At 39.6% G+C, this 27,085-nt stretch overlaps 4 non-coding genes across 4 annotated transcripts; 1 reads left to right on the top strand and 3 right to left on the bottom strand.

Moving 5' to 3' along the window:
• Positions 1 to 4,742: 4,742 nt before the first annotated feature.
• Positions 4,743 to 4,814, top strand: TRNAA-AGC (transfer RNA alanine (anticodon AGC)). Its single transcript has one exon. It is a non-coding gene; the product is annotated as a tRNA-Ala (tRNA).
• Positions 4,815 to 5,450: 636 nt separating this feature from the next.
• On the bottom strand, positions 5,451 to 5,522 carry TRNAA-AGC (transfer RNA alanine (anticodon AGC)). The gene has a single exon. It is a non-coding gene; the product is annotated as a tRNA-Ala (tRNA).
• Positions 5,523 to 25,147: 19,625 nt separating this feature from the next.
• Positions 25,148 to 25,254, bottom strand: LOC147915588 (U6 spliceosomal RNA). Its single transcript, XR_015554190.1, has one exon. It is a non-coding gene; the product is annotated as a U6 spliceosomal RNA (small nuclear RNA).
• A 544-nt stretch (positions 25,255 to 25,798) lies between these two features.
• TRNAF-GAA (transfer RNA phenylalanine (anticodon GAA)) lies at positions 25,799 to 25,871 on the bottom strand. Its single transcript has one exon. It is a non-coding gene; the product is annotated as a tRNA-Phe (tRNA).
• Between the last annotated feature and the right edge of the window lie 1,214 nt (positions 25,872 to 27,085).

Genomic DNA, 27,085 nt, shown 5'->3' with positions numbered 1-27,085 from the left:
AGCTGGCACATTTGCTGCCCTGGGTGAACAGTACCTTTGTGTGTTGTCCCACTCAACCCAGCCTTCCTTGTTCTGACACAATCACCTCAGGCCATAGACTCCAAAGAGCTTGGAGTAGAAATCCTTGAGTACTGAAAGTGATGAATTAGGTAACTGTTTTTCCTTGAGTGTGAGCAAGAAAAGATGAGTAAAGAAATGCAAAAACAAGGGTAAGATAAAGAAAAAAAAAGAGGAGAGGCTCAGACATGGTAGGGGAGCTGAGGCTGTGGAAGAATGCAAGGGTGGAGACATGGAAGATTACACCTAGACTTCTATGCTCAGTAATCTCTCCACAACTCAACCACATCCACCCTGATGTTCAGCTAATGAGAAAAAGTTTGTGACTAATAATATTCCTTTTCCGGGTGTCTTCAAGGACCTAAGAGTTGGCAGAACAGAGTTCCTCTGTTCAGCTCCTTTATTTCTGAAGCTCCTACCTTGAATCCAGTCTTGCAGCTACATCAGAGAAGAGGCATTGTAGGCTACACAAAAAGATACTCTTCTCATGGTCTTCCCACAGTTGGCCAGTTCTGAGGTGAGCTTGCAAAGAGATTGCCTGAGTGGCTGTTCTATTCTGTTCCAGAATAGTAGGTTACTAGGTAGTCTTATGAGTTTTGACCTATTTATCTTCTGATCCTCTCCAGTCCCAACTCCTTGAGGTCAGGGACTACGTCATTCACATCTTTGTTTCAAGTGATTAACCCTATGAGTGTTTCATAATAAACAGCAGTCACATATTTTTGATTAAATGAATGGAAGATAATGTGCACAGCTACTGTTTTTTGATTCTTCTTGAGGGGAAACAGTGACTGCATGACATTTCTTTCAGAAAAATAATCAACACTAATGTCTTTGGTCTAGATTTACAATTCTCCTTTAGTGACTGAGGGATCATGGCTTCAAATCTCAAAAGTGCTGGGATATTTTTCTTACTGTAGAAGTTTCTGTTTTCTGCCTCCAGAGATTCATCATTACTATCTGGCTTCTAAAATTATTATTGCCATTGATAAACAATTTTCAGTGATAAACAATTTTCCTATTTATATTTTGAAGTTCTCCCTTTTCTTCTTCTTTCATTTACTGCTCATTTTTCTGCTGCTTCTCCTTTTTTTCCTCCTCCTCCTCTCTCTCCAAGCTTTTCTGTTTTTTCAGTCTCTGTCTCCATTCAATGCTTATGCAGAAAAACTTTTTTGTTTTATTTTGGTTTGGTTTTAATATCAGGTAAATTTTTATGTAAGTGAGCCCTATTTCTTAAATAATGTTACAACTTCCTTGGCACCCCACACAACTTTTTAAACTGTATTTAACTTCCAAATAAAGAAAATACAAAATTCCATTTAGCCATCTTTTGATGATATTTATTCTTCTTCTAAGTTACACTCCTCTTTTGGTATAGTGTTGCTTAAATTCTGAGATACAAAGATGACTACTATTAGTATATCTTATATTAGATGGTAGTTGTACTGTGTTGATAGTGCCCCTCTCCTAATTCATATACTTTTAGAACCTCAGTATGTGACTTTATTTGGAAATAGAGTCTTTACAGAAGTAATCAAGTTAAGGAGGAATTTATTAGGGTGGGCTCTAATCCAATATAACTGGTGTTCTTATAAAAAGAAGGAAATTTGAACACAGACACACACATGGAGAGTGCCATGTGACCACAAAGGCCAACGCTGGAGTGATGCTGCTGTAAGCAAAGGATTCCAGGAAGAAGGACTACTCATAATTATTACAGTACAGGTGTTTTCAACTGATTGGTATTTACAAATGTCTCATCTACTCTCTATTCCATACTCTCTTTGCCTTCAGCAAGCACTTCGTTGGTGGAGGTTCTTTGTCTGGTGGGGTGAATCAAACCTTCATCCTGAAGGTTCTGTCACATTAGCAGTGCTCCCTGTACTGGGCTATTATACTTTTCCGTTGACTTTAATCACAATACATGAGATTACTAAAAAGTACGCCCAGGAAATCTCCTTGAATTCCACATGTATTCCTTTGTAACCCCATTTTATAGTACCAGCCCAGTTTACAGTTGATATCAGGGTCAATCACAACAGCCAGTAGAGAAAGCCCCTTCTTTGCCTATTGATTTATTGGCACAAGATGCCCAAAGTGGTCAGGTGACATTCTCAACTTCTAGTTTAGTGGAACCATTGTTGTGTCCTCTGGTGAAAACATTTCTCCCTTGGGAGGTCTGACTTCTAAAGCAGCAAGCCCCAAATTGCAAGAACTAAAAGCAAAATTTTGCAAGTGCAAGTTTCCAGGTTTTCTATGGTCACATAATCCTATCATAGTATATCTCTCCTTCTGGTAATAACTAAAACTCTGGGCGGGAAAAAAATTGCCAAGGAACTGAAAAGTAAACAAAAGGAATCAAATTATAGAGATGAGTCAAAACTTGGAGGAGGCACCTACAAGGGATTGAGGGTGGGTTTCTTATTTTCTGGTCTTTTCTCTCAGGGCTTTGCACTGAGTGTGAGTCCCAGGCATGGAGCAGTTGTGCAGGCCACAGCAACTGTGACTGAAGCTCCATCTTTCTAGCCAAAGTGATAGTAATCAAAACAGCTTGGTACTGGTACAAAAACAGAAACAGAGATCAATGGAACAGAATTGAAACCCCAGAAATAAAACCACACATCTACGGGCAGCTGATCTTCAACAAAAGAGCAAAGAATATACAATGGAGAAAGGAAAGTCTCTTCAATAAATGGTGCTAGGAAACTGGACAGCAACTTGCGAAAGAATAAATGTCGACCATCTGCTTTCGCCATACACAAAAATTAATTCAAAATGGATCAAAGACCTGAAGGTCAGACCTGCAACTATAAAACTCCTGGAAGAAAATGTAGGCAGTACACTGTTCATCACTGGTCATGAAGGGATCTTCTCGAATTCCATGTCTACTCAGACAAGGCAAACAAAAGTAAAAATAAACAAGTGGGACTTCATCAGACTAAAGAGCTTCTGCAAGGCAAAGGAAACCAGGATCAAAATGAAAAGACAACCCACCAGCTGGGAGAAAATGTTTGTAAACCATATATCCGACAAGAGGTTAATCTTCATAATATATAAAGAACTCAAACATCTGAACAACAAAACAACAAAGAACACGATAAAAAAAATGGGCAGAGGAAATGCACAGACACTTCTCCAAACAAGATATACAGATGGCCAATAGGTGCATGAAAAGATGCTCAACATCACTAATCATCAGGGAAATCCAAATCAAAAGTACACTAAGAGATCATGTTACACTGGTGAGAATGGCTATAATCACCAAGACAAAAAATAACAAATGTTGGAGAGGATGTGGAGAAAAGGGAACCCTCATTCACTGCTGGTGGGAAGACAAACTGGTGCAACCTCTATGGAAAACAGTATGGAGATACCTCAAAAAATTAAAAATAGGGGCCGGGCAGGTGGCATAAAGGTTAAGGGCATGCACTCCACTGCTGGTGACTGGGATTGGGATCCAGGCGCGCACTGACACACCACTTGTCAGGCCATGCTGTGGCGGCATCCCACATAAATTGGAGAAAGATAGGCACAGATGTTAGCTCAGGGCCAGTCTTCCTCAGCAAAAAGGTGAGGATTGGCATGGATGTTAGCTCAGGGCTGATCTTCCTCACACACACAAAAAAATTTAAAATAGAAATACCTTATAATCCAGCTATCCCACTTCTGGGAATTTACACAAAGACCTTGAAATCAACAATCCAAAGAGGCTTATGCACCCCTATGTTCACTGCAGCGTTATTCACTATAGCCAAGATGTGGAAGCATCCCAAGTGTCCATCAACAGATGATTGGATAAAGAAGATGTGGTATATATATTCAATGGAATACTACTCAACCATAAAAAAAGACAAAATCCTCCCATTTGCAACAACATGGATGGGCCTGGAGGGTATTATGTTAGACCTGGAGGGTATTATGTTAAGTGAAGCAAGCCAGACAGAGAAAGACAAATACTGTATGATCTCTCTCACATGTGGAATAAAAACTAAGACGTGGACAGAGAGAACAGTTTGGTGGTTACCAGAGGGAAGGGAGTTGGGCACAAGGGGTGAAGGGGCACATTTGTATGGTGACTGACAAATAATAATGTACAACTGGAATCTCATAATGTTATAAACTATTATGACATCAACAACAACAAAAAAAGCTCTCCCAACTGAACTATTTTAGCACACCACAACACTTCTGCAAATAATTTTCTCAACTGTCCAGTTTGAATGTCTCAAGGATGTTTCAGAGAAGGTGTTTCCCATGGAGTGTCTACCCAATCCCTCACTAAGAAAGACCTGGAGTCACGACTCTCCATGACTGATGAATGAAATTTCCTGAGTAGCTCTCGTGGTACCAATCTTTGTATGCCACTGTACTACCTTTTATATTTTTCTGAGAGTGCTGTAGGCAGAAAGGAATGAAGTTGAAGACTCAAGATAACATTGCATCCTGAGACTCTCCTTGGTGGTGAGCGGGAACTGCCACCAGGAAGTCTGCCAGGAGCAGTCCTTGAAAGGTCGGACGGTTATGAAAGATCCTAGTTGTGTTAAGGGATCTTTCGTTTCAGCATGCAAAGTCTCTTCTCTTGAGGGTTTCAGAAACAGCAGAACTGACCTTTTAGCCTAAATCTTGGAACACCTGCAGAGAATAGCACTCACCAGATATATAGAATATTTGGGGTCCACTCAGCAGGGGGTGTAGCTCAGTGGTAGAGCGCGTGCTTAGCATGCACGAGGCCCTGGGTTCAATCCCCAGCACCTCCATGTCTCCAGTCTGTCCACCTTTTTCAACTCCATGTGTTTGACTCCTTCCAACCTAGCTGCTTCAGCTACAACAAAGACAGGATCTAATTTAAGTAAAAGAAACTGTTCTGAATGCTAAGCAATGACCACGTCTCTAACACAAAAATAGCCTGTTCTCTATTGGTGGTTTGTCAAGTATTAGTGCAGTGTCGAAGCAGCCAAGCTGAAGGAGTCAAGGCTCTAGGAATTGAAAAGAATTAGTATTCAATTATCAGTTGTGAAAGGGAAAGAAAATAGACCAACGGAAAGAGGAAAAGATAAGAAGCTCTCGGACATTTTCCTTTACATGTCTTCTCTTTTTCTGTCTCTGTCTCTCTCTTAGTATTCCCGCACCAATCTATAGACTGAGAAGGACAAAAGTCTTACTTTCTTTTTCCTGCTGTTCCCTATCCTTCCACATATGCCTGGCGTGAAAAAGGCACCAGAGAAAGAGAAAAGAGTAGTCTGTGTGTTGAGAAGGACAAAAGTCTTACTTTCTTTTTCCTGCTGTTCCCTATCCTTCCACATATGCCTGGCGTGAAAAAGGCACCAGAGAAAGAGAAAAGAATAGTCTGTGTGTTGGTAAAATGCTTATCACGCACTAGTGAGAAAGACACGTGGAGGTGCTGGGGATTGAACCCAGGGCCTCGTACATGCTAAGCACGCGCTCTACCACTGAGCTACACCCCCGTGAAGAAAAGCACCAAATATTCTGTATATCCGGTTAGCGCTATTATCTGCAGGTGTTCCAAGATTTAGGCTAAAAGGTCAGGGTCTACCCCGTTCAACTCTGCTATTTCTGAAACCCTCAACAGAAGAGACATTGCATTCTGAAGTGAAAGGTCCCTTAATACAACTAGGATCTTTCATAAACGTCCGACCCTCCAAAGACTGCTCCCTAGCAGACTTCCTGAGTGGCAGCTCCCGTTCACCACCAAGGAGAGTCTCAGGATGCAATGTTCTCTTGAGTCTTCAACTTCCTTCCTCCCTGCCTACAGAGCTGTCAGAAAAATATAAAACGTGGTGCAGGGGAATACAAAGATCGGTACCATGAGAGCTGCTCAGGAAATTTAGGTCTAGGTGGGATAAGACTGAAGTGTAATTAGTTCATAATATTGGCATGAAATGAAAAGCAAAGAGCGTGTGAGTCACTTTCTTAAGTCTCTGAGCCCAGCATCTTTTTGTCGGGAAACGTGGAAGCGGCATTCTGTCCAGGACGCTGCATCTGTGGTTCTAAGACCCTTAAGGACAGAAGACAGGAAAGAAGATTAGAAAAGATGCCCCCTTGGATATACTGCCTCTTTCAGACAGAATGCTTCCCACAATGACACGAACAAGAAGGAATCAAAAGAAACAAATTAGTTTTTTCTCAGACCTCCCTATGCCTGGACATGTCCTCAAACCCTGTCTGTCCCTGGGACACAAAAAGTAACGTTTCCTGCCTGTATTCAAATTATGTGCCACGGTCAACCCTGACACGTGTTTTGGAAGAAATCCTGTCATGGGTGGAGGCGGGGGAGGACAGGAAGGTGTATAATTTTAAAAATCCTCCAGATAACTTTGAATTTCAGCAAGATTCGGTTACTACTAGACTAATGTGTGAGAACTAGAGAGAGTTGAGGAGGAATGGAGAGGAGAGAGGAGCTAGAGAGCGGATAGTATCATAACAAGAGAATGGGGAGAGGCAGACAGGCGAGGAGAGACAAGCCACCGCCTAGGAAGAGCAGGAGAATGAGGAGACAAGAGGAAGATTTGGGAATGGGACTTTAAACACCAATAGCACTTTCTAGAGGAGAATGTTGGCTGTATCGAAGGTCCTTATCTCTCCTGTATTTTCACCAGGTCCCCCAAGAGAGAAGCCTCCGTTACTCCAAGTGAGGTAAGTGAAACATATGTCCAGCAGGAATCCAGTTTGTTTTGTTCCAGATTATCATAATTTAAGAGTTGTTCTTTTCCTCGCTGGATAAACAGGTTGAGCACTTTGTAGCGTGCGCGTGTGGTTGAATTTTGGATTGCGGTGCACAGTGCTGGAATTGCTGGCTTTATAAAGAGCAGCAGGAAAGCCACGCCCAGATCTCCGAGGGACTGGTGGGAGCAATGTTGAGCGTACAATAAGAATCCGCCAGTGGCTTTGGGCTTACGTATCTGAGGCGGCAGCTGATTTTTAGTGCATTGGGCTTGGAATATGCGGGAGAAATGAGAAGAAAGGTAAGATTGACAATAGACGACTGTCTTTGACCTGAATAGGTTTTCAAGAATACGCACGTCAGCACCTCGGATAACGCATCAAACTTTTAACCTGAGGATCCAGCGTGTAAGTCTCTGAGCGCAGATTCTCTAGTTCTTCCATTCTTGTTTCTTACATGCAGAAGTCCTCTGAAACCGTTTTCTTCTAGAGATCTTTTGGGACATTGTCAGCGTTCTCCTTTATGTCCTTACATTCTACACTTGTCTCAGCGAGAGTCTGAAGAGCAACAGTTTGAACAGAGAAAGTCTGGTTTACAATACGTTGCAGAACCTCATTATAGTCTGTCCTCCTCTCATATGAATTAATTAATGGGATGAAGAGGAGGAGACAGACAGCATTGAGAGAACAATGTAACAGACATAAAATTAAGATTTGAGGGTTTGGGGAAAAAGAAAAGGAAGGGGTGCTTTTAAGACTTACAGGTATTTTCTGATGTGTTGATGAGATGCCATTCACGAAGCTACAGAAAGAGGAGCAGACTTGTCCGATTCTGGTTGATAAGGCTGTTGTATTTTGGAGGGGAGTGTTCGATGGTGGCATAAGGAAGGAGACCCATTTGGGTATGAACTTGATGACCTTATGAAGCCTGCAAATTGAAGTTGCAACTTTGATATGCTGTCTGGCAAGCATGGTGACCCACCAGGAAAAATATTGCAGTAAAGGCTGATCTGATGATTTAGATCAATTATGTGGTTATGGAAGAGAGGGCCCCTGGACAGTGGGTAGAGTGAGAACTGAAAAAAGTCTATTGTGGCTTGAAGATGAGGAGCTCATCAATGGTATTTATTGACAACAAAGGGATAAGTTTTCAGATTCAAACTTGTTAACATTAAGTTCCAAGAAGTTCCTCAGAAGACTCAAGAATAATAAATTTCAGCTTCTACGTGAGGTGATTGTTATCTCTTCTTTGTCTCCTCTGCCCATGTGGAGTCTTTTCCTCATTCACAGGAATCCCAAGGAATTCTCTTTGAACTAGCAACTTGTACCTCCACATCTGGAAGAACTTCTACTTCCACACCTGGTTCAGGAAAATTCTTATCAGCCCAATGAAATGTGAGAATAAGAAAGAGGGAAGCAACAGATCTCACTAAGGAAAACATTAGAGAAACGTCACAGCTGAAGGAGTATGGCAAGGATCAACAAACTTTATCTGAGAACCAGAGAGTAAATATTTTAGGCTTTGAGAGCCATAGGTCTCTGTTACAACTATTCCATTCTGATGTTGTAGCAGGAAAGTAGCCACAGACAGTCAGTACAAAAATGAATGAATGTGGCTGTGGTTATGGACACTGCAATTTGAGTGTCATATAATTTTCACATGTCATGAGAGATTATTCTTGTTTTGTTTTCTTGTGAATCACTAAAAATGTAAAAAGCATTTTTACTTGGTAGGTGTCTTAGTCAGTTCTACCACCATAACAAAATACCACAGATTACGTAGCTTATAAACAACAGAAATTTACTTCTCACAGTTCTAGAGACTGGATGTGTGAGGTCGGGGTGCCAGCACGGTGGAGTGAGGATCTTATTCCAGATCACAGGCTTCTCATTTTCTCCTCACAAGGCAGAAGGGATAAGCGAGCTCTCTCAAGGGCCTCTTTTATAAGAGCATTCATCTGATTCATGAAGGCTCCACTCTCATGATCTAATCACCTCCCAAAGGCCCACCTCATAATACCACCATATTGGGCATTAGGGTTTCAACACAACACAACACACATTTTCTCCTCACAAGGCAGAAGGGATAAGCGAGCTCTCTCAAGGGCCTCTTTTATAAGAGCATTCATCTGATTCATGAAGGCTCCACTCTCATGATCTAATCACCTCCCAAAGGCCCACCTCATAATACCACCATATTGGGCATTAGGGTTTCAACACATGAATTTTGGAGGGATACGAACATTCAGACCATAGCAGTGGGCCTGTACAGAAACAGAGAGCAAGTGGAATTTGGTCCACAGGCCATGGTTTGCTGACCACTGCTGTAAAGAATCTCAAAAAAAAAAAATTTGACTTAAAGATATAGAGACATAAATTATATAAGAAAAAATCAGTGTTATTTTTAATTCACATGAATCTTTAGAAAAATTACACTGTTTTGGTAATTTGGGGTTAAAAATGGCCATTTGCATTTTACCCTACCACACAATGTGAAATGTGATATAAAACATATTTTTACTTACATTAGATTTGGGATTTATTTACTCATAACTCCTAATTTAAACTCTCTAAATTTGGTTTAAAGATTTTATGAGTCATGCGTTAGTTCAAGTCGTGAGTAGGTGCCTGTGAGCGAAAAAGGGGAGGAAGTCAGAGGAGACTGTGAAAGCCATCAGACTGATGCAGATATGACTCCTCTGAAGGAGAGAATGAAAGAAAGGGGATTGAACAGGCAGAATCTCAGACTGCCAGGCTGGTGGTGAGTCCTTTAGCTGAAGTCGCAGGTCTGAGCAGTCTGGCAAGAGTGAACCTGCCTTGGTATCCCTTGGCTGAGACCAACTAGTGGCAAGTGTAGCGCTGCACCAAGACAGCGGCAGTTTCAGTGTCGGAGAGCTAGGACCACCTGCCCATTAAGCTCTTCGAGGTTGGAGCTATGAGTGGCTCATTTCCACTGCCACCACAGGTCGAATAAGTTTGTTTTATTTTTTTCCCCCACAATATATTCAAGTTGTTGAACTGTAATATGTTTAACTAAATTACATTGTAAAGACAGATGTCTGTTCAAAGATTTTTTCGGCCCCCTCCCTTTTGAATTCCAGACTACACTGCAAATTATTTTTACTTCTATTATAGTTCTTTCTCTTCTGCCATGTGGATAAAAAATTTAAATGTCATCTCTCTGACTTTTAACATCAAAAGTGATTCTATTACTCTGTAATGTATCAAATTGAATATAATTACCAACATCTATAATTGACGTACAGACCTTGAACTGATATTAAATTAAATTAATTATGGATACATTTGTCACTGGGAAAATTTCAAAATAGATTGAACATCATAAAGATAAAGATTAAAAAATATACATAAATATACATTTAAACACACATATATCAAGGCTTCTCAAATTGTTCAACTAAGAAGGCTTATGAATAATACAAAGAAAAGACTTATAGTTCAGTAAAATTTATTTTTCAATAGTCTGCTTTTAACAAAAGGAAAAAGAATATTCTGTGTCTTCTGTAAAGAACAGAACTTTCTCATCTCGCAAAGTTAGTTTTCTGAGAAGCTTTTGTGGTTTAATCTTATTTCTTTTTTTTAAATAATTTTATTTATTTATTTTTTTCCCCCAAAGCCCCAGTAGATAGTTGTATGTCATAGCTGCACATCCTTCTAGTTGCTGTATGTGGGACGCGGCCTCAGTATGGCCAGAGAAGCGGTGCGTTGGTGCACGCCCAGGATCCGAACCCGGGCCACCAGCAGCGGAGCGCACACACTTAACCGCTAAGACACAGGGCCAGCCCTAATCTTATTTCTTGAATAATTTTTAAACATTAAAATTTCCTCATTAACAATTTTCTAAAAAGCTAAATTTCCTAATACTTTCTGTTGTGCCTAATTTAAATATTATTATCTATTTTATAGATGATTTTAATAATTTTTACTTTAGATACATGTAACTATGCTTATATCTAGATATATAAAATATTTCTTGAGAATTATTTTTGACACTTCCTTTTCCAAATCTAGTCCACAAATTCTGAATAATATAAGTTTTATCACATTATTTCCATTAAAGCTACATTGGGTGTTTCTGAAGCAGCTGCTGGTGCACACCAAGAGTATATTTCATCTCTTAATAAAAAGAGAGATACTACAAATTGCCATATTTTTAACTACACTTTTTTGTGTGTGTGTGAGGGAGATCAGTACTGAGCTAACATCCATGCCAATCCTCCTCTTTTTGCTGAGGAAGACCACCCCTGTGCTAACATCTATTGCCAATCCTACTCCATTTTTCCCCTTTTTCTCCCCAAAGCCCCAGTAGATAGTTGTATGTCGCAGTTGCACATCCTGCTAGTTGCTGTACGTGAGATGCTGCCTCAGCATGGCTGGAGAAGCGGTGCCTTGGTGCGCCCCTGGGGTCCGAACCCCAGCCGCCAGTAGCAGAGCACTCGCACTTAACCACTAAGCCACGGGGCTGGCCCCATTACTATACATTTAATTTTGAAATAATTGTAGGTTCACTTACAGTTTTAAGAAATAATATAAAGAGATCTCAAGTACTCTTTACCCAGTTTTCCCCAATAATAACATCCATTTTAGTTGGGCGACCCATTTTAGTTTGGTAGATCCATATGGACAGGCTAAGAACCCACTTATTGACTCTGACATCACCTGCCAGGTTGCTGCAGCTCCTCCCTTCTAGTCCATGAAAATGCATGCCTTATGGCTCCTGACTTGTTAGAAAAGGGGAAAAATGTGAAAAGGAAAGTTGAAGGAATGAGAATGAATAAGAAGGGCACCTGAATTTCTAAAAATAATATAGGTATCATATGAGACTCACACATTCTTTTACCAATTCCTGTCATCATTTCAGAGCACCATGTTGCCTCTACCTCAGCAACCACCTGCCAAGTCTTCATGCAACCTTTTATTAGACCTCCATTGTGTTGCAGGTCCTGAGCCAGCTATTGAGTTCCCAAAGAACCTGTAAGACTCTTCAAAATTGTTGACTGAGGGATTGGAAGAGATTTTCCCAGGCTCCATGGAAAAATATTCTCAGTATGTATTAATTTTCTATTACTGTATAACAAATTACCACAAACTTAGTGACTTAAAACAACACAAATTTATTGTCTCAGTCTCTACAGGTCAGAGGTTTGGGCACAGCGTGCCTGGATTCTCTACTCAAAGTCTCGCCTGCTGAAATCAAAGAGTCAGCCAGAGCTGTGGTTTGCAACAAGATCCTCTTCCAAGCTGGTTGGTTGTTGGCAGAATTCATTCTCTTGAAGCTGTGTAACTGAGGTCCTCATTTTCCTGCTAGCTGTCAGCCACATGGCCCCCATATATAATTCACAACATCTACGTTTTCTTTCATCTAGGTCTGCCACAGCATGTCTCTCTGACTTTCTCTTCTGTGACCAGCTGGAGAAAATGATCTGCTTTTTTCTTTTTTTTTAATTGATGTTTTAATCGTTTTTAACATTGTGAAATTTTGGGTTGTACATTTTTGTTTGTCCATCACCATATATATATCTCCCTTCACCCCTTGTGCCCATCCCCCACCCCCATTGCCCCTGGTAACCACAATACAGTTTTCTCTGTCCATGTGTTGGTTTCTATTCCACATATGAGTGAGATCATACAGTGTTTGTCTTTCTCTTTCTGGCTTACTTCACTTAACATAATACCCTCCAGGCCCATCCATGTTGTTGCAAATGGGACGATTTTGTCTTTTTTATGGCTGAGTAGTATTCCACTGTATATATATACCACATTTTCTTGATCCAATCATCAGTCGAGGGACACTTAGGTTGCTTTCACTTCTTGGCTATAGTGAATAATGCTGCAATGAACATAGGGGTGCATAAGCCTCTTTGGATTGTTGATTTCAAGTTCGTTGGCTAGATTCCCAGTAGTGGGATAGCTGGATCATAGGGCATCTCTATTTTTAAACCTTTGAGGAATCTCCATACTGTTTTCCATAGAGGCCACACCAGTTTGCATTCCTACCAGCTGTGTATGAGGGTTCCTGTTTCTCCACATCCTCTCCAACATTTGTTATTTTTTGTCTTGGTGATTATAGCCTTTCTAACGGGCGAGAGGTGATATTTTAGTGTTGTTTTGATTTGCATTTCCTTGATGATTAGTGATGTTGAACATCTTTTCATGTGCCTATTGGCCATCTGTATATCTTCTTTGCAGAATTGTCTGTTCATTTCCTCTGCCCATTTTTTGATCGTGTTTTTTGTTTTTTTGTTGTTCAGTTGTGTGAGTTCTTTATATATTACAGAGATCAACCCCTTGTCAGATGTATGTTTTGCAAATATTCTCTCCCAGCTGGTGGGTTGTCTGTTCATCTTGATTCTGGTTTTGTTTGTCTTGTAGAAGCTCTTTAATCTGATAAAGTCACACCTGTTTATTTTTTCTGTAGTTTATCTAGTCCAGGTAGGCATGCCATCCGAAAAGATTCCTTTATGATCAATGTCAAATAGTGTGTTGCCTATATTTTCTTCTATGAGTTTTATAGTTTCAGGTCTCACCTTCAGGTCTTTGATCCATTTTGAGTTAATTTTTGCGAATGGCGATAGCAGATGGTCCACTTTCATTCTTTTGTATGTGGCTGTCCAGTTTTCCCAACACCATTTATTGAACAGACTTCCCTTTCTCATTGTATGTTCTTAGCTCCTTTGTCAAAAATTAGCTGTCCGTATATGTGTGGTTTTGTTTCTGGGCTTTCAATTCTGTTCCATTGATCTGTGTGTCTGTTTTTGTACCAGTACCATGCTGTTTTGATTACTATTGCTTTGTAGTATGTTTTGAAGACAGGGATTGTGATGACTCCTGCTTGTTCTTTTTTCTTAGGATTTCTTTAGCTATTCGGGGTCTTTTGTTACCCCATATGAATTTTAGTATTCTTTTTTCTGTTTCCATGAAGAATGTCATTGGCATTCTGATTGGGATTGCATTGAATCTGTAGATTGCTTTAGGTAATATAGATGAAAGTGATCTGCTTTTTCATATGGCTCACACAGTTAGTTCAGGCTTCCCAAGGTTACTTTCCCTTTTCCCATATAATGTAACATAACCATTGGAGTGACATCTCATCACATTTACAGGTTCTAGGGATGCTCAAATGAGGGAGGGTTATACAAGGATAAAAGGCATTGTGAGTCATCTTAGAATTCTGCCTACCATACCCTATGAAGTGACTAAGACAAATTCAAGGAGAAAAATGAATTTTCTCAAGGTAAAGTGTCTTCCCTTTAGAATTATTTTCTCCATTGAAAAGTTTCAGAGCAATCCCTGTCTTCATAACTTTGGTCCTCCTCAACTTGACTGCATACTCTTGGGCCACATACTTTTCTTCTTTGTGTCTCACTTTATCAAAGAGTTAATTCACCTATGGGCTTGTTCAATTTCACCATTGCAATATCTATTACCCACTTCTACCTCTTCTTTCCACACACTTGAAGCAATCAGTGAAACATTGATCACAGGCTGTACTCAGCAACAATTTAGGCAGTGGGAAATAATTAGGGTGCTATGTGCAATAAAATCACCTGGATTATAAGGTCTCCACTGTAGACTCTGAAGCAGCCCTGCAAATAGAACTAAATATGCCTATTCTATCATATACCTGGAATCAATTTAAATTGCTTATCCCTGAATTTAAGAAAACATTTAAAGTTAAGAGTCTGGAGAATTTGAAAAAAAAATTAGGAGACCCCTTGATCACCATCGTCCAACACTAGGGAACAAATAATGTTTACCCCCAGAGATGGAGAGCATTGAGCTTATAGGTGATTCCAGCAAATGGAGAGGCCATTCCTACTAAAGAAGCAAGCCACTTCCTGTTTTCTCAACTTATCCTTTATCACGGAAAAGATTGGGAGGAAGATGGTCAGTGTCAGATGTGTGCTAAGTAGGTGTTCAGTCCTTGAGTCATTCTTCACAAAGATGGTCTGTGTAGTCCTATCCACGTGTCCTTCAAGGGACCCAGATTCCGAATTGAGAACAGCAGACTAACTAAGACCAATGTATTGTCCAAACTGTCCTGAAGGCTATATTTGTGCGACTGCAACATCTCCAAGTCTTGAACAGATAGCAAAAGAAGAAAATACTCAAGTCCTCAATGTTTGTGGAAGGTTCAAAGAGGATAAGAGAACGGACACGATGAACTGCAGATTTGAGGATAGTAACCACACTGTTTCATGACAACTTCCACATACTTGTCTTACATTTCTCAACTATTTTAAATTCTTGATCATAAAAAGTTTTATGATTTAATGATGTAGTATGCATTGGAACATATTGTTCAGATTATAAACTTATGTTTTGCTATACTTGGCAAAAAAAATGTAGGAGATGACTTCGAAGGAAATGAGGTGGTTGAGGAAGAAGGAAAGGCTGGGAGAGGGAGAGAAATGTGAGAAAGAGGATATGGGGCACAGGAGAAATGATATATGGTGTGTGTCTGTGTGTGTGTGTCTGTGTGTGTGTGTGTCTGTGTGTGTGTTGTAAATAACTTGACACTTCCAAGAAAAGAAGCCATCTGGTAAAGTGAGAGATGGCTGCAATTGCTTTACTTCCGTGGGTTGGGGATTTTTCCTTTCCCCTACCCAACTAATACAAACCCAGAGCGTGTCATCTAGCCAAACTATCTGAGTGATTTGTTCTTCAGTGAGACAAGCACCCCTCCAAGCTTTTCTGTCCACTCAAGGCATCACAGATAACATGATCAATTCCCACACTGTACCAGAGAGGGGCCTCCACCCAGTGGCATATCTGGTGATTCTTCTAATTGTCTAGTCAAGGATCAAGTTGTTCATGCCTACACTATGAAAGATTTTTTCCTCAGTGTTAAACCAGGCTTGCCCACCCAGGAAACACTTTCTCTGTTGCCTACAGACCATTATTTGTCCATTCTGGAGCAAGCACCATGGTTTTTTGGAAACACATAGGATAAGAACATACAACCCTCTCTTTCTTGTCTTCATCTCCTGTTCTCACCTCCTCTTTTTCATTGCAGACTTGAGCTCCAGGTTTCTCCTTCCTTATTTGTTTTATCTTTCCCAGTGACAGAGAAAAGATTAACTTTGATAAATGATCATACTACCCACCTTCCTATAGTTCATCTATTCTAAGTAATAGTTTTCAGAAAGTGTATTATTTCCTTTGGAATGTTGATAAAATTTAATTTAATTGCAATAGACTCTTGAAATTGCTGGCTCTTTAAAGCAAGAAACCTAAATTTATGGCTACCATATATCTGCTTTCAACTGTACATGGGAAGTAAATATGGTGGTCATGTGGCCTAATGATAAGACTTTTGAGTCCAAATCACAAAAGTGAGGGTTCCTGGTCATTTTTCTCCCTTATTTTTTTTCAACTAACTTAGTCAAGTAGAAGGAACTTGAACTTACTTCTGGTCATCGACCACTAAGGTGCGGTTGGCTGCTCTTCTGTCACTGATCTACACCAGCAGCATGAAACTTCAATTATTTTAAATGCCTACACTGAGAAGAGCCCATAAATACTTGGAAGCAAGCTTGAATAGCAACTAATGGTGGTCACAGTAGTTTAAATCACTGTCTACTGAATTTCTTTTAGGTACGTAACACAAAGACTGGCATGCAAAAGAACACTGAAATTTCTGTGTGTGAGCGCCGTGGGGTTACGAGAAAACAACCCAAGACTTGCAATTATAAAATCAGGGTTGGTATTTTCAGTCAATTCCTTTGTTAAATTAGTGATGTAGAGGAATTTTCTGACTACCACTGAACCTCCAATTCCTTAGATGTACAAGAAGCTGACAGGCACTATTTTAAAGGGTTGTGGCAAAGACAAAAGGAGATGATGCATAAGAAAGTACTACACCAACTTTGGATTAAGATATAAAATCAATTTTCTAGCAAACCGTATTCCAAATGTAGAAGAGATTACAGACTCTTGACCTGGAAGCTGGTACAGAGAAATAAGAGTTTTATGGATCTTCTCAGAAGGTTCCATGATTATAAGGGTAACTAGTGATGAATTTTGGGATCTAACATCAGGTCAAATCCAGGTTTTCCAAATGTACCATTAGTGAGCTCTTACTACTCGGTGAATAAGTAATCAGTGTAGCTCAGAATCAGATACCTTATCCACCAGGCTCTGAGGCCAGTCCAAAACAAATTCCTTTTTTTCCATGTGAAGATGAAAGTGGAGTGAGGTGGAGGGGAAGATTAGATTTCTTTTTTTCAAAGATTCAAATTTCTCAAAGGCTCGTCACAACTGGATTAAAAAAAATGAATAAGCACCATTACTTAGAATTAGTGAACTGTTAGCTGATGAGATATGATATAGGTCTTTGAGAGGATGTTGTCTCTGATAAAGATGGAGAACTTAGGGAGGAGGAGAATATTAAATCAGGTTTTAAAGTGTATAATGAAAGAGGGGGAAGGTGACAATGGGAGACGACAGTGATGAGAAGGGAGAGCACCAGAGATTTGTCCGTTCAGATCTTTTCCATCATTTACTTAGTGAGTAAGGAATGATAGCACTTGCCCTACAGGAGGAGAGAAATGGTCTCTAAGTGGCAAAGGACATCTCTTCCCAGGACAACAAGTTTAACATTGGGGAAAATCTTATAATTCATTGATAATACAAATTTGAATATTTTGATCCTTGACCAGATGATAAGATGAATCAACAATTTTTGGAGTTGGGCTAGGACAGTGGGTCCCAAATCTCTTTGGAAAGCTGTACTAAGTGATTGTGATGTCTGATGTGCAGCTTGGTCAATTCCAACTACTTCTAGAGAGGACTATATGTAGAGAGTCCAAATACCTTGGAGGGGACTTGTCGCATGAAGGTGCAAACTCCTGGGAATTTTGGCTGACAGTTGACTTTTAGTGTTTCTGTGTTAACCAAAAAACAAATTAAGTGAATTTTTTGTGAGCTCTCAAATTCACCCAAATGTTAGTGGGGTAGGAGAAATGAGGAACCTCTAAAACTCTGAAGTAAAGAAATTACAGCCATCTCTCACTTTATGTTTTGCTGGCTCTTGGAAGTGGTGAGTTATTTGTAATGAACAAATAAATACATAACAATAAACCTAACCTTATATCTCTTCTCCCATACCCAGGCTCCTCTTTCCCACATAAAAAACAGCCTTTTCTTACCCCGCAACCTCTTGGACTCACTGCACCCTGTTAGAGTATTTTCTCCACATTCACGTGAAATATGAAATATATTTTAATTTATATTCTGGATAGTATGTTTTAATACACTCTTATTCATAAATACAATAATTATTTTTAAGAACAGCTATTTAAGATACACTCAGAAAAATGTACAATTGTTTTTAAGTTTTCATCTTTTTGCAATTTCATCGCACCATTACTTATCTGACTGTAAATGCATGATGTTTTGGGTTCTTTTTAGCCAGTTGAAACATCTTATTAGGTAAATGATTTAATTAATTGTTAAGTTAATAATTAATCATTAATTGTTAACTCATTGACTAATTAGTTAAATAAAATATTTGGCATACATTCATTTTACATTTGTATGACTGTCATGATTCTATCATTTTTTGAAAATTATCCTTTAACAATGACATGATATAGAGATGTATTGGCTTCTGCATGCAGGAATGATTGAGTATCAACGTGTGGTCTTACAATTGAGGTGATTTTCCTTCGCAGGGTGGTATTTTATTAGCAGTACTGTAATATTTCTTGCTTCTTAAGGTGTTGTTAAAATTATTCTTTGGCCAATCTGTTACTGTTTGATTAAAGTGCTTGGGGAAAAAAATGGATGTATAATAAGAACAGAAATAAATAAATTTGATTGAAGTCACAATTAAAAACTTGTCATTAAACACTGGATCCCAGAAAAGGGCAAGTAACTGGCCCAAGGGCTCACATCTGATATGTAGCAGAGCCAAGATTTGAAGTCAAGCAGTTAGATTTTTCAGTGAATGCTTTACATATTTTCACTGGAGAAAAGATCTCCAGGGCAAAGATACTCCACCTTGAGGAAATTATTCTTTGGAACACCTTTTCTCTCTTTTGAAATTGTCATAATTCCCTAACAGGGAGAAATTATTCAGTTCTAGAGAACTTAAGTGTCTTTTGTCAATCCTTCAGTCAACAATTTAGGAGAGTCTTTTAGAGGTTTTGGAGGCTTATCATCTAGTCCAGGGCCTGGACTCAATGGTGGTCCAATAAAAGTTTTTGAAAAAGTTTGGCAAGTGGTTGGTGAGGTAGAGTCAGGAGGTGTCCTGAAATGATCACAGGACTGGGAATACGAATATGTGTTCTGCTCACTTTATGCTAATATTTAAAATTTTGCAAAGCAGAGACAAAAGTTTAAAAAAAAATCCACTTCAATTTTAGAAAGTTTGCATAATTCAATTGCAAGACTTGCAAGGACTACATTTAAAAAGAAAGTAAACTCACAAAAGTATATAGATTCAAAAGTTATTAACATATCAATTTTACCTTTCAAATACAGACTATCACATAAACTCAAAAATGGATTATTATCAGGTGAATGGATTTTTACTGCTCATCGATGGGTTAAAAGTGAAAAATCATATAATCTCAATAAATGAGGATAGATTTTGGTAAAACATATAATTCAGTCTATATCTTTAACCTACAGACTACATTTTAGCAGCTCTTTATTCAACTGCGCTTAACCAGCTTAGTTTGTTAACCATCCCATCCATTCTGTCAATTATACAGTTGGAGTGCCTGAGGCTATTTGGCTTCTTCCTAGCAGTGACTCCCCACAGACTCACCCTTTTGTTTCCACTAGTTGTATTGCATGCTGATAACCAGTCTATTTTTGTTCCCAAAGCTGATTATGTTCCATTGATTAATTTTTCAATTATACGACTGACTTAAATATTGCACAGCCTGATGTATGAAGAGGGAGGAGGAAGATGCTTTGGAATAATTCCATAAAATTCACTCAGTTAAAAGGAAAAAAATACTTTCAAATTTGGTATAAGTGAGAAGAGAAAGATAAGTTAGCCAGAAAACATAAAAATTGAAAGGATTCTACATTCAGAGATGAATGTAGTTTCATGGTTTTATTCCTCTGTAAGTTAAAATTTAGTTGAAACTACAGAATATAAAATACAGGTTTTCTTGTGTAAGAAACACAGATAACAACCCAAGGACTCAGACTTAAGGAAACTGGCAAAAGGACAAAGTAGAATAAAATATTTGAAGCAAGTGGTATCACTGCTTTGATTTACCACAGTAACTCACTCTGTTGAACAACCAGACTTGGGTTAGAAACAACAAATAATGAGATAGTTAAAAAAAAAAAGAGAATGGTAAAATATTGAGCAGGCGAAAATGACTATTTGCGCATAAAAAAAAAAGATGAAAGAAAGAAAATCAAAGAAAGAGCTCTGATTCCAAAAGTTTAGTGCTAACTTCTTTGAAAAGTAATATCAGACTTTAAAAGCTTGTTAATCGCCCCATAAAACTCTTTTTATCTTGGGTCTATTACTCAGATACCAGATTCTAAAATTGCCAGTAGGGTGTTACCATTCCTTCTGTTGGCATCTTCTCAAAATGGCCAAAGGATTATCAATTAAAAAGCCGCAAACTAGCTGATCTGTTGTCTTAAAATTTTGTGATAGAAAGATTAGTTTTCCACGATTTAGTACCCTGACATAAATGAATGAACTCAAAGCCACAGGGCAGCCTGGAGTGGACCCACCTGTCTTGAATCAAAAGTTTCAGCCCACGCGCATCCTCCAGCGTTCGTCCCGAGATGGTTCTCCGTTCTTGCTCCACACTTCTGTCTTTGAGTTTTATACCAAAGAGCATCAGAACAAAACTTCAGAACTGCACCTACTCTTGAAAAACAAATATTTCAGTTTGAAGGAGGGAACATTTCAAGGGCAGACACAGGGCGGCGGAGTAAGGTTAGCGGTCCGAACAGAACCATCAAATTCCTTTCCTTCCGAGAATGCAACGATTCTCCAGGAGAGATTGGCACAGAAATTCGAAAGAATAAAAGTAAATATCTAAACTTCTGAGATGAGTTCACTTTTGTTTATGCGGCTGATAACGGCCATTTTTCTCCACAGTCTTTCGCCGCTGGTTTCTCCAATGTTTTCCGTGTGTACCAGGCAGGATTTCTTTAATATATTTAAATATGGTGACAAAAAGATTCGAGAGCATGGAATTCCGATTCTCCCCATTTCAACCCTCTAGACAATTCGCTTCAAGCATTGGTTGCAAGAGGGTGTCTGTGGTCAGGAAGCTTCTGTATGTGAACTGCTACAGGATTATTTTTGACTAAACATGATGACCGCCAAATCCGGGAGCAGATCCGGGCACTCTTAGTCTAGTCTCTCTCAATCGAGCTATTTCAGTCCCACTGGAAACTCTACACTAGCTGACCCAATTCCTTATTTTCACGTTGGGGTTTGGATCGCCTAGCCTTCTTGTGAAAAGCGGCGATGGTGTGCAGCTTCCATGCACGCAGCAGAACGGAGGTCTAGGGACTTAACGCCTGGTGACTGCACCGAATTGCCCTCAGTGGAGCCTGGAAGGTAAGAAGGGGCAGGAAGAAAATTAGTGGCAGGCGTTTTGCTCCTCAGTCTGCAACCTCTTTCTTGAAAAAGACACAGCCGAGAAAATAGGAGTAGGAAATTGTCCGTGGTCCTCTTACTTTTTCTCTTTCTGTTCTTTTTTCCTCCTGCTCCTCACTTATTTTGCGGATGAATCATTAACGAGCTCGTTCGTGTGGAGCTGGCACATTTGCTGCCCTGGGTGAACAGTGCCTTTGTGTGTTGTCCCACTCAACCCAGTCTTCCTTGTTCTGACACAATCACCTCAGGCCATAGACTCCAAAGCCCTAGGAGTAGAAATCCTTGAGTACTGAAAGCAAGGAACTAGATAACGCGTTTCACTAGTGTAAGCAAGAAAAGATGAGTAAAGAAATGCAAAAACAAAAGTAAGATAAAACAGAAAAGAAGAAAAAAAAAAAGAGGAGAGGCTCAGACATGGTCAGGGAATCGGGCTGTGGAAGAGTGCAAGGGTGGAGACATGGAAGATTACACCTAGACTTTTTTTTTTTCCCTTTATTTTTTTTTAAATTTTTTGTTTATTGCAGTAACATTGGTTTATAACATTGTAAAAATTTCAGGTGTACATCATTGTACTTCTATTTTTGCATGGACTACATCATGTTCACCACCAAAATACTAATTACAACCCATCACCACACACATGTACCGAATTATCCCTTTCACCCTCCTCCCTCCCCCCTTCCCCTCTGGTAACCACCAATCCAATCTCTGTCCCTATGCGTTTGTTTATTGTTGTTATTATCTACTACTTAATGAAGGAAATCATACGGTATTTGACCTTCTCCCTCTGACTTATTTCACTTTGCATTATACCCTCAATGTCCATCCATGTTGTCACAAATGGCTGGATTTCATAGTTTCTTATGGCTGAGTAGTATTCCATTGTGTATATATACCACATCTTCTTTATCCTTTCGTCCCTTGATGGGCACTTAGGTTGCTTCCAAGTCTTGGCTATTGTGAATAATGCTGCAATGAACACAGGGGTGCATGTACCTTTGCAAATTGGTGTTTTCAAGTTCTTTGGATAAATACCCAACAGTGGAATAGCTGGATCATATGGTAGTTCTATCCTTGATGTTTTGAGGAATCTCCATACTGTTTTCCATAGTGGCTGCACCAGTTTGCACTCCCACCAGCAGTGTATAAAATACCTAGGAATAAACTTAACCAAAGAGGTGAAAGATCTGTACACCAAAAACTATAAAACATTTCTGAAAGAAATTGAAGAAGACACAAAGAAATGGAAAGATATTCCATGCTCTTGGATTGGAAGAATTAACATAGTTAAGATGTCCATACTTCCTAAAGCCATCTATAGATTCAATGCAATCCCTATCAAAGTTCCAACAACATTTTTCACAGAAATAGAACAAAGAATCCTAAAATTTATATGGAACAACAAAAGACCCCGAATAGCTAAAGGAATCCTGAGAAAAAAGAACAAAGCTGGAGGTATCACACTCCCTGATTTCAAAATATACTACAAAGCTATAGTAACCAAAACAGCATGGTACTGGCACAGAAACAGACACACAGATCAATGGAATAGAATCGAAAGCCCAGAAATAAACCCACACATCTATGGACAGCTAATCTTTGACAAAGGAGCCAAGAACATACAATGGGGAAAAGAAAGTCTCTTCAACAAATGGTGTTGGGAAAACTGGATAGCCACCTGCAAAAAAATGAAAGTAGACCCTTACCTTACACCATGCACAAAAATTAACTCCAAATGGATTAAAGACTTGAATGTAAGACCTGAAACTATGAAACATCTAGAAGAAAACATAGGCAGTACGCTCTTCCACATCGGTCTTAGCAACATCTTTTCAAACACCACGTCTGACCAGGCAAGAGAAACAATAGAAAAAATAAACAAATGGGACTACATCAAACTAAAAATCTTCTGTACAGCAAAGGAAACCATCAACAAAACGAAAAGAGAACCTAACAATTGGGAGAAGATATTTGCAAACCATACTTCTGATAAGGGCTTAATCTCCAAAATATATAAAGAACTCATGCATCTCAACAACAAAAAAACTACCAACCCAATTAAAAAATGGGCAAAAGACCTGAACAGACATTTCTCCAAAGAAGATATACAGATGGCCAACAGACACATGAAAAGATGTTCAAAATCACTAACTATCCGGGAAATGCAAATCAAAACTACAATGAGATATCACCTCACGCCCATCAGAATGGCTATAATTAACAAGACAGAAAACAATATGTGTTGGAGAGGATGTGGAGAGAAGGGAACTCTCATACACCTAGACTTCTATGCTCAGTAATCTCTCCACAACTCAACCATATCCACCCTGATGCTCAGCTAATGAGAAAAAGTTCGTGACCAATAATATTCCTTTTCCAGGTGTCTTCAAGCACCTAAGAGTTGGCAGAACAGAGTTCCTCTGTTCAGCTCCTTTATTTCTGAAGCTCCTACCTTGAATCCAGTCTTGCAGCTACATCAGAGAAGAGGCATTGCAGGCTACAGAAAAAGATACTCTTCTCATGGTCTTCCCACACTTGGCCAGCTCTGAGGTGAGCTTGCCAAGAGATTGCCTGAGTGGCTGTTCCATCCACCAACAGAGAGAGGCCCACTATGGAACGTTCTCTTGTGTCTTCAAACTTTCTCCTTCAATGTTCTTCCCCTTTTCCTAGAATGGCTGCAAGAGTGATGAAAAAAACAATGTACTGGGATATGAAGAATATTATTGCACAAAGGGCACGATCTGCTCTTTTCGAGACAAAAGCCAATTGTCAAGAGGCAGGATGGTGGAAAAGAAATGGCAGTTTGTTACAGCTTGCTAGCAAGGGGGAAGCTGGCCATCTAATGACTCAAAGAACCATCCTAAGGGGACACAAAGTCATATAGCAGTTATATAGGCTGGTGGGTTATAGGGGAGGAGGTTAGGAATGCTGACCTTCTGGCGTTACAGACTGGGAGTGTCACACCAGATCTTTCAGTTTTCATTGATGATGGCTATCTGCATAGACTCTCTGTTCGGGGGTCATCACATTCCTAAGGATCTCAGAACATCAAAGGTATCTTATCGAAGTTGAGAGGTACATGCACAAGCAGGGGCTGTAAAATCTACAGAGGAGTTAGATCTCCTGGTGGGTGCATAGCCAGCTGGGTTAGTTAGTTAGAGACCATTCAAAGTTACAATAGGGTTTCTTTTCTACAATATGGCTTCCCTCATGTCAACCTTGTCTTGAGCCGGTATCAAGAATGGCGCGCTTCCTCTAGAATTTAACACTATGTGGAAATTAAAAAATGAGAAAGGGATGGATTCCCAATATTTACCATGAAATAAAACACCTTGAGTATGCAAACTCTGTGGTGAGATTTTCTAGGGGACGCTACAACTCTGGTTCTGAACACCTAAAGGAATGGAAGACAGAAATAGAGGAGACGGGACAGGAGAGAGAGAGCTAGCGATTATAGCATCAGTTTCAAATGGAATTTTCTCTGCAACGAAGAGAATGCTAGAGATTTACAAAGTAGGACAAGATCTACCAAATGAGTTAGTGAGTATGTGCGCAGCAGCTAGGACTGTGGACTAGGGTAGCTCACTTGGTAAACTTGCAGTTTTAATCCAGGGAAACAAAGTTCCAATCTCTAGGTGTTCAGTTTCCCTATGTTCGCATTTACTCTCCAGTTGTTTCTGACTCGTAGAAGGCTACTGAAATTTTGCCTGCTCTTAAAGTTCTGAGTTTTTGCAATGGGATCCTCCACCCTAGTGGTTGGTAAATTATTGCCTTAGAGCTAAGAATGGTTTTTTTACATAAAAAAAGGAACATGTCCTGAATTTGCGTGTCATCCTTGCAGCAGGGGCCCTGCTTATCTTCGCTGTATCTCCCAAGTTTAGTATATGTGCTGTCTAAACGAGCACCGGTTTTTTATTTTAAACAGTTGAAAAAACAAAACAAAGAATAGTGTTTCGTGACGCATGAAATTTATATGAAATTCAAACGTCACTGTTCATATGTAAAGTATTATTCGAACACAGCCACTCCATTCCCTTACACACGGACTGTGGCTGCTCTCGGGCTACAACAGCGTGTAGTCGCCGCAGAGCCGACAGGGGGCTCTCTTTTCTCTTCCCGCTGCTGCGGGGCGCACCGCAAATCGCAGCGACTCGGTGCCAGTTCCACAACTTTTTCGGTGTCATGTGCATAACTCTACATTATTTGATTATTGTCTTTTTATTACCAGTGCTTACAGATCACGTCAAAACAGTAAAGAAAAGTGGGTTTCGATCGTCAACTCCTTTAGGGTGGAATTCCGGCACAGCTTTGTGTTTATTGTGCCATTACGCTTTAGCTTTGCTAAAGGGATACAACATACGAGAATATCCTCAGACGAACAACTCAGGACAATCTTCCCTGACCCACAAGAAAGCAAATCCGCCTTGACGTTGACTAAAACGAAAAGTGTGCCGAAACCCGGGATTGAACCAGGGACCTTTAGATCTTCAGTCTAACGCTCTCCCTACTGAGCTATTTCGGCCCCCTGTAAGAAACACTTTCTTCCCTTTCTTTTTCAGCACTTGATTGTGTGCAACTTTCGTTTTTAGGTTTTACCTTCTTGAAGTGTGGCTGGCCGTCTAATTGTCCAATATATTTGCCCACCTAGTAGGACTTGGAATCTATTGTCTTCCACTTATGCCAGGTTGGATCCAGTTTCTGGCAGCGGGGGATGGATGGGTGGAGGACGGAGACTTGGAGGAGAGCTGATAGTGAGGGAGTCAATGGAAAGCCTTTCTACTCCTCTGCAGCCTGTCACTTGACTCAGACACAACTCAAAAAGTAAAGAACACTAAAGGAAATATTTCCTGGGGTTCCTTATCTTTCTCTTCTTTTCCATCTTTCCTCTCTCTTAATCTCCAAAAATGCTGAGAACTGGAATCCAATGAGGCTATAAATTTGCTAAAAGAGTACAATATACGTGAACATGACCAGACTAAATACTCATCACAACATTCCCAGCTTACAGGAAAGCAACTCACAAAAATTAGAAAATTTACAATGGCATATCCCATCACAACAGAATTTCTTTACAAAAATTTTTAAGACATGAAAATGAGGATGGAAGCAGGTAAGTTTTGGATTGCCTCCTTTGTTAGCCGTGCAAGGAAACCCTTTATGGTGGTGGGGTAATTAGACAGTCTTTACTTGTAGTGCTACAAGAAATATGTCTAGAGAAAAGAAACTTGTTTAAGACTGTTAGTCTTTTGGTGAGAATAGTTGATCAGAGACTTGAGGACATTGAGGCAAACATCAACAGTTAATTTTAAAAATAAGGCAAATGATTTTGCATCATTTACTTTGACTCTTGATGAGTCTATAGATGTTACCAATATTATGCAGTTGTTTATTGGAGGAGTCAATGCCAGTTTGGAGTGACTGAAGAAATAACCTGCATGAATAGTCTACATGCAAAGACTACAGGTGAGAGTGTTCTCTGAGAAGTTGAAAAAACAACCATTCATTACAACCTGAACTGAAATCTGCTAAAATATGTTACAACTGGTGGTGGTAAAATTATGAAAGAAACAGAAAAAGGCTTAGTTGAACAAGTTTTAAAACTTGTGACAAATGTAAGTTAGGTTATTTATTGTATTATTCATCAGCAGATGCTTTGTGGGAGACATCTGAATGTATCATATGTTGTTGAACAAGAAATGTCAACAATGAATTTAATTTGCTCTGGTGGAACCAAAC

Source organism: Ceratotherium simum, chromosome 13 (assembly GCF_057802395.1).
Source record: "Ceratotherium simum simum isolate JZ-2026a chromosome 13, ASM5780239v1, whole genome shotgun sequence".
Lineage (NCBI taxonomy): Eukaryota > Metazoa > Chordata > Mammalia > Perissodactyla > Rhinocerotidae > Ceratotherium > Ceratotherium simum.
Note: the sequence above shows the minus strand (reverse complement) of the source record. Positions and strands in the feature narration are given on the sequence as shown.